This window comes from Typopeltis vanoorti, chromosome 4 (assembly GCF_054136105.1).
Source record: "Typopeltis vanoorti isolate ZY-2024b chromosome 4, IOZ_Tvanoo_1.0, whole genome shotgun sequence".
Lineage (NCBI taxonomy): Eukaryota > Metazoa > Arthropoda > Arachnida > Uropygi > Thelyphonidae > Typopeltis > Typopeltis vanoorti.
This window is the reverse complement of record NC_143552.1, coordinates 73778488-73786123: the sequence shown is the minus strand read 5'-3', so window position 1 is coordinate 73786123 and position 7636 is coordinate 73778488. Positions and strand designations below refer to the sequence as shown.

Sequence of the window (7636 nt, the reverse complement as noted above, 5' to 3'; positions counted from 1 at the left end):
CTATTAATAATAATCTCTTTGTGGTTCTTCATGTAATATCCCATCTTTACCCTCCTTCTACTTCGGCATCTTTACTTTGCGACAAACAGCCCGAACACTTTACCCCTAATATCGAACTTAGCAGTCGGGTGCAATGGAAATTTACCGGCTGCATATCTCACCCGAACTGCGCAGCTGTGTATCTCGTATTTACAGAGAACTGTCTGACCGAAGAACTCAATATTTAGCAAGATCTCCGGAGAATTTGACAGTGCAGAGAAATATCTGACTTTTAAAGTTAGTCTTCAAAAATCAAATAGTCTTCTAAAACTCAATGACATTGTTCAGAACCTCAACTAGCGCATCACTTATACGATTGTCTCCAAGGCAACGGAGAATGGTGGTAAGTGAGGTTTCTTATATTTGAACAATGGAATTTTGGCGCATTCTTGCCACACTTAAATGCTCTCGTGGCTACTATAATATTCTTACTATATTTTTAATTGTTTTGATTGTGTAGTGAATAGAGGATGTGACTCTTAATGTAGTTCAATATAAAAGATGAAAGAAAGAATTGTGAAAAATAGTAAATAGAACAAATAAATTGTACTGATGAACTATCTTCTAGTTCACTACGTGCATTGAATATTCAAATATTTTGAACTTTTTCATGAAAATATTATGCCTACTAATCTAGCTATATGTAAGTATTTACATTTGTAAATACTTACATATAGCTAGATTATTCCATGAAATGAGCTGCGTTGTTTACAAAGAAATTTCAAAGATAAGATTATTTTTGAAGAATTCAGAATTTGGTTTGTTTACCTGAAAAAAATATTATTTCCTTTTATAGTTTTAAGTGGAAACTTAGTTGAACAATTGATTTAAAAGAAAACAAGACAAGCATCTTATTCGTTGAAGCAAATAATTTCAACACTTCAAAGATAAAAAACAAAAATGCGTTGTCTTGTCAATTTTTTTTTCTTGGGATAACGAATATTTGTTTTCTATACTTACAATAAGTTGTGAGTCCCACATTTAATGTTTTCAGACATTCAATTCGCTTTATAATGAGTTTAATGAGCCTATGCAAATGATCAGCCTTGTATAGATAGGACGGATTCACACAAACTTGAAAGGGTTAATATGATAGGGTGAACATTCAGAACATCAATTCGAGAACTAATAGTAGCCCATGCTCCGTGAATTTTGACCACATTTGGGATCATTCTAAAGTGTGTGTAATCAAATCTCTATTCTAATCAGGTGCCTAACTATTTTGCAAACACACCACTAAAAGAAAGTGTTTTTATGGCCTTTTATAGTTCTTTGGCCTGAATAAATTAATTCGCATAAACAATAAACTGAAAAATTAGAACCTAATGATAAAGAGCCTTGAAAACAGTCAAGTATTTAATCAAGTCACTGAATTAAAACCGAAAAAAAAATTTATTGATGAATAAACTGAACTTTCAAATATATATAATAAAGAAAATGTTCTGGAAACAATTTCGTTTAATCACACAAACTTTATTATCCCCACATACTACAATATAGACATTATACACATATGTACATATCTACATACAAGAACATGAAACATAAGTTTAATGCAACTAAGTTATAATCTTGTGTATATGAACAGTGAAACTTGGGTAAAAGTCTACGGTTTACAAATTCTGGTTAGATTTTGCTTATACGTGACAACACATATTATTATAATATTAACAATGATGATTAAACAGATTTTTAATTGATTAATAATAGTAACTGTAATTAGTACTTTACAGTTGCAGTTGAATAAAATTACATTTTACTGTATTTATACAATAACAATAATTATAATTTATTTATAATACACTTACACATACCTTAGTTACTAATATATACATTTGTTTACAAATTTTTCATTTAATCTTTTATTTATTTAAATTCATTTAAATGCTATAGTTGTAATAAATGGATTTTTCTTTATATTGATCAAGTGTTCAGGTGTTATCTGAGGATGGCACTGGTTAATTATTATTTATTGGTTTGATTGCTCTGTTGGAAATATACTGATGCTTGATAGATCTGATATTTACCACAGCCGTAGAATAAGAACTTCATTCACTCACACACCACACACACACACACACACACACACACACACACACACACACACACACACACACACATGATAATTAGGAATGGCATGACGTGTTACTGAAATGAAAAGCCTCCTGAATATCTTGCATTTTATTAAGTCTGTAAGGTGTGTAGGGTGCGTGTTTCTCGATCGTAGTAGGTCCCTAGAGCTCATTTTAGGCTACGTTTGTAAGATTTCGGTCTTCAAAAGATAGTATATCTGGGATGTAGAACTTCGAGTGGCCTTTCTGTAGGGATTATTATATTTATATGTGATACAATTAGCACATGATGATTTACAAATGATTTAGCATAGTGACATAAGTGTTTTGCTGTCAGTATTTTGTGTTCTGACATTGCAATGTTTATAAGGTCGTTATTTTCTCTTTGTTCCCAAAAGATCAGTTTTTTCATTTTGTACTGTAGCGACATTAATCTATTTAATTTGTAGGGTGCACAGAAAGCATACGTTGTTATAGCGTATCTTAGTATATTTTGGCATAGTGCTTTGTATATTAGTGTTTTTAGGCGTATGGAAACTATGTCTTTTAACCTGTAGAGTTTGCCAGTCATTGTTCAGAGTTTGTTGTGTAGATGGTTTATGTGGCTATTCCAGTTCATATTTGCATCGAAGTAAATTCTAAGGTATCGTATTGTTTCAACCTGAGTGATTTTAGTGGTTTTACTGTTCTGCGTGTGTTTTTTTTAGGTTGGAGAGCGGATGTTGGATGGTTGTATATATATTATCAGTTGGCTGACGTGATGGATTTCTGAATATAATTAATTAAATTTTATAACAATAATTAAATAAATAACAACTAAAATAATTGAAAACAAAAATTAAATAGCAATGATAATAATAATAATAATAATAATAATAATAATAATAATACAGATAAAATTATGATAACTTGAGGTGAATGGAGTGGCTGTCATTGCGCCAGACGCGTTCCCAAGTTTATTTCCCTAGTGCTTTATCGCTTCCTTCAGAAACTGTTTCGGTTTATACACTTGCTCTTCCACTAATAAGTAAAAATATACTTATAATTAAAATATAATAATTAACTTGGATTCAATATTAATGCGCTATTTGATTTAATTAATTCTTTAATTATTTAATTAATTATTTATTTAATTCTTTAATTATTATTATTATTATTAAGAGAGACCTCCAGGCCGTCAGGGACTCATCAAAGGAGGCCACATACTACAAGCACAAGCTATCATGCATATTCTTGAATTCATTCACACTGCTTGCACTCACAACATCCAATGGCAATCCATTCCAATCACGCACCACCCTATGAAAGAAAATTCTAGCCTTCACCCACTTCTTAGCAGCATTCATTCTTAGCTTCCAATGATGTTCTCTTGTTCTTTCCCCACCCTCAATAAATTGAAAAATTTCATCAATTGAAATCCTATATGACCCTTTCAGAAGTTGTAAGTCTCAATCATATCACCCCTCTTTTTCCTCCTGTTCGCTAGTGTCTTTAGGCTACAAATTCTCAATCTGTCTTCATACTCAGTATTCCACAATCCTGATATCATTTTAACTCTCTTAACTCTCTCCTATGCACTAGTATTACAGTGCATCCTAGGTCTCAACACGAACTGGATTCAAGTCATCCAATATCATTAGTAGCACGCCCCCTCTTCTCCTATCCTGTTTATTCTTTTTAAAAGTATTGTACCCTGTAATTATAAATATATTTGTTCGAATTAATAATTAAATTTGTAATCAGCTAATTCATATATTTTTAGAAGAGCGTTTAATGAAACTGTGACATTTTAGAAAAATCTTGACACCATTTTTTTCATCTGTTTTTCTTGTGAAATCTTCTTACGCAGATCCTTTAATTTAAAAATGTTTCTGAAAATGAAGAAATGTTTCAATCGTTCTGAACATTCTTGATTACTTTTTCCCCACTATTTAATTATCGACTGTTTAAATGTTGTTTATTCTTTTATCAAAAGTTTGAAACTCATCCATTCTACGAACTTCGAATTCTGAAACCAAAAATAGCGTTTCATTTTTTTGTTTAATGTCCATTATTGCTATTTGCGAATCAAAATTTTCTTTTTTACCAATGCGATCCAGTTTTGAAATGAACCTGTAATAAATGTCAAATAATATGTGAATAAATAAGAATAACAGCAAAATGCATACAAGAAGGGTATGCAGAATGAATCCTTTGACATTATAAAGAACGTAAGGATGAGTGTGTTGGCTGAGAAAATAGTACGAATGCTATTAGGTTCCTGTTCGCGCAGTTTTCTGGTTATCCTCCACACTCGCAAATGAGTTATAATCAACAGCAGGAACATCGTTTATACAACAAGATAAAATTCTGCATGGAAAGAAATAAAGATTTTTTTCAAGTCATTTCAGCAAATGTATTAATTGGAAGTATCTTGGTTCAACTTCTTACAATTTTTATTGCACAGAGCAACAATTACCGTTCTCTAAAACGAAAACATGAGTAAGTTTTAATTTTTACTGGTCCTTTTCTTCCAGTTCTTTTCTTACAGCAAACTTGCACCAATGAAGCTGCCAAAATACCTCCAGAAAATATTTTTCATAAATTTACGTGTCAGACTTTAATTAGTATTTTTTGACAAGTGATGATAGCATACTTTTTATATTCGACTTCCAGTTTGGTGTTTACTATGGATGCAAGCATTCAAACGGCCATCAGGTGACGTAGCTAGTTATTCATTATCATTCACATTTGTTTTGTGATTTCGAATGAAGGATATTTACGCTTCGTTGACTGCTAAAGATAGTCAGAAAAGGAGCGATATTTGACATTTTCAGATGTTAAAACAGTGAGATTTATGTTCAGTCTTATTATGAGCCCATAAATCATTCAGTTTTGCTATCCTACGTATATACCTCATGATCACATATAAAACATAATTACTAAGATAAGGAAGGAAGTAAATCCTTGTTTTGATTAAATTAATAAACCAAGCGTGTACTTTTAATCGTCCGTCTCTGATGGAAGATCAACGATAATACTCATCACAAAAGTGTGCACTAATCTAGTTTGTGTTGTTCATCTTTTAGGAAATATATTCTAGTCGTGTAAGTCTTTATTTCTCAGAATGAGGTGATTGTCTGGATATAATTATAATTCTAATAAGTTTTATAATAAACTGTGCTATACATCGCAAATTATATGTAAAGAACCACAATGGATCTCTTTAGTGAAGTTAGTATCATAATGATATGTTAGTAATCTAAAGATAACAAATGCGTTTCATAGTACATGAAACCCGGATAAACTTTGCTAGTGGTCGTAAACAGCCGACCTTGAAGTCTTTTTAGGTTGCAAGGACGACTGCGTGTTGACCTTTATAATCATAAGCATCTGTAAAACGTAGCTTTTAGATTATCCTACACATAAAGGTAGGAAACCTACATCACATTAGCACCATATGTGGATGAAGAATTAAATAATTCGTTAGGCCCTTAAGACCAATATAGTGCTATTTTCATATATCTGAAACAGCCAATAAGTACAGTGTTTGAATCCATGCCAGATAGCTTGCTCTCTGCTTTTCCACCTATCAAGAATTGGTTGATAAATGAGTTAACGAAAATCTCAGTTTAGATTAAGTACGCTTTATGAAAACTAGCCAGAAAACCCTTGTTACTTCAGCCATGAATTAAATTATTCTGTAAACTGGACAAGTAAAAAATAATGCTCACAATTTTTATCTTAAGACGTCGTTATGGAAATATCGTGTGCGAACCGCACTATAGTGAAGCATCCAGTGAGCAAGCAACATGTGGACAACGAAGTAAATAACAAAAGTGTAAGAAAGTTGACAGACATCACATTTTTGATAGGTTTCTTTTTATCCCATTTCGATTTTCACCATTTATTAAACTGTGTTCGATTGCGACCTTCCTGATGCATCAGCTGACATAAGGTGGATTCGAGACAACCAGTAAAGAAGACGACAATTTCAGAGTTTTCTTTCTTTCGTTTTCGTCAGAAAAGCTCCATCGCAATGATGAATTACTGACAGCATCCAGCCAGACGATCACTAGACTAATGACCAATGTTCGTGTTTCGAATTGTCTTCATTTCTGTTGAATTTCTTGGAGAAACTTTCACATGAAAACAGTTTCCGACATTACAAGTAAAATGTCGTAAAACATAGCCCGTGGGAGGGGGGGGTGGGGATCTTTCCGTTCAAAGCAATAGCATGAATCTCTCGTGCTATCTTTAGAATATGTCCTTTCTATCCCATCTACTTGGACCCTTTTTTTATTTGGAATCATTCGCTTTATTAACTATAAAGCTATAATGGAAATTCATTAAAAATAGAATTAAATGATGGTCGTATTTATTAAGTTTCATTTTAAGAATGGCTTTACAAAAGAAGCATTGTAAAATAGAAACATGCGCAATATATTCCTTAAATTTGCAAACTAAAGGATCATAAACTATTTAAATCTTCCTAATTTAAAAGCGTATAGTCTTAAGGACTGGCTTAAAGGGGCGAAGCAAGAATGCTTTTCATCTTCACCGTTATCTGTAGAGGACAGTGCAGTTCTCTACAGATAAAGGGGAAGATGAAATAAGGTGTTATTGAGCTATTAAAGCTCTGATCATGGCAGGAGGGTAACAGCAATAGTAGCCGAGCCTCAGTTAGAACTTAATTGGCTACAGCATTGCCATTCATTACCCTCCAAGGGTATTAATCACCGCATCTCACGGTCGATTGATTCATTCCCAACCTAATTTTTAGTTTAAAAAGTTTTGTGATTATAAATTATTTATAAATTTATCTTTATAAAATATAAAGGTGTATTAATAAATTCTCATTGTTATATATTTATTTTAAAAATAAAATATAAACTTTTAAATTTTTATTTCTTATTTTATATCATTATCATCATCATCATCATCATCAAATTCCTGCCATGTACCCAAAAGGGGTATACAGGATATGATAGTACTACATGAAAAAAACTACATCATTATTAATTTCCTATTTACAAATTTCCTTCAAATCAGTCTGTTACTTGTCAAGACTCCAACATTATCAGATCTTATATTTTATCGTCTAAAGCATTTTGTACCGTATCAATCCACCTATATCTTGGTCTTCCTCCGGGTCGTTTTGCTGCCAACCTGGCAGAGAACACTTGTTTTGATAATCTTTCCTCTCCCATTCTGTTTAAGTGACCATATCACCTAAGATTAGCTCTGCTAACACATTCCTGGATGCTGACAATGTCAAGTTCTTTCCTAATATCCTCGTTTTTAGTATGATATTGCCATTGATGCCATCTGTTCATGCCTATAATCTTTCTCAGGACTCTCATATCTGTGGTCTCTAGTCTTTGGTCAAGTGTTTTACTTCTGACCCAGCTCTCAGATCCATAAGTTAAAACTGGTTTGAATACTGTCTTGTACACAGCTAATTTAGTGTTCCGACTGATTTCTCTCTTATTCCATATGAAGTTTTTCAATTGACTTCCCACCATACCAGCTTTGCTGATTCTGTT

At 32.4% G+C, this 7636-nt stretch overlaps 1 protein-coding gene across 1 annotated transcript in view; it reads left to right on the top strand.

Annotated features, from left to right (window-relative positions):
* The first annotated feature begins 319 nt into the window (after positions 1-319).
* LOC150107416 (gamma-aminobutyric acid receptor alpha-like) overlaps positions 320-7636 on the top strand; it is a 29540-nt gene continuing 22223 nt past the window's right edge. The window contains exon 1 of the mRNA XM_090391282.1: positions 320-382. The gene's annotated coding sequence lies outside the window, so the exon portion shown is untranslated. The remainder of the gene's footprint in view (positions 383-7636) is intronic.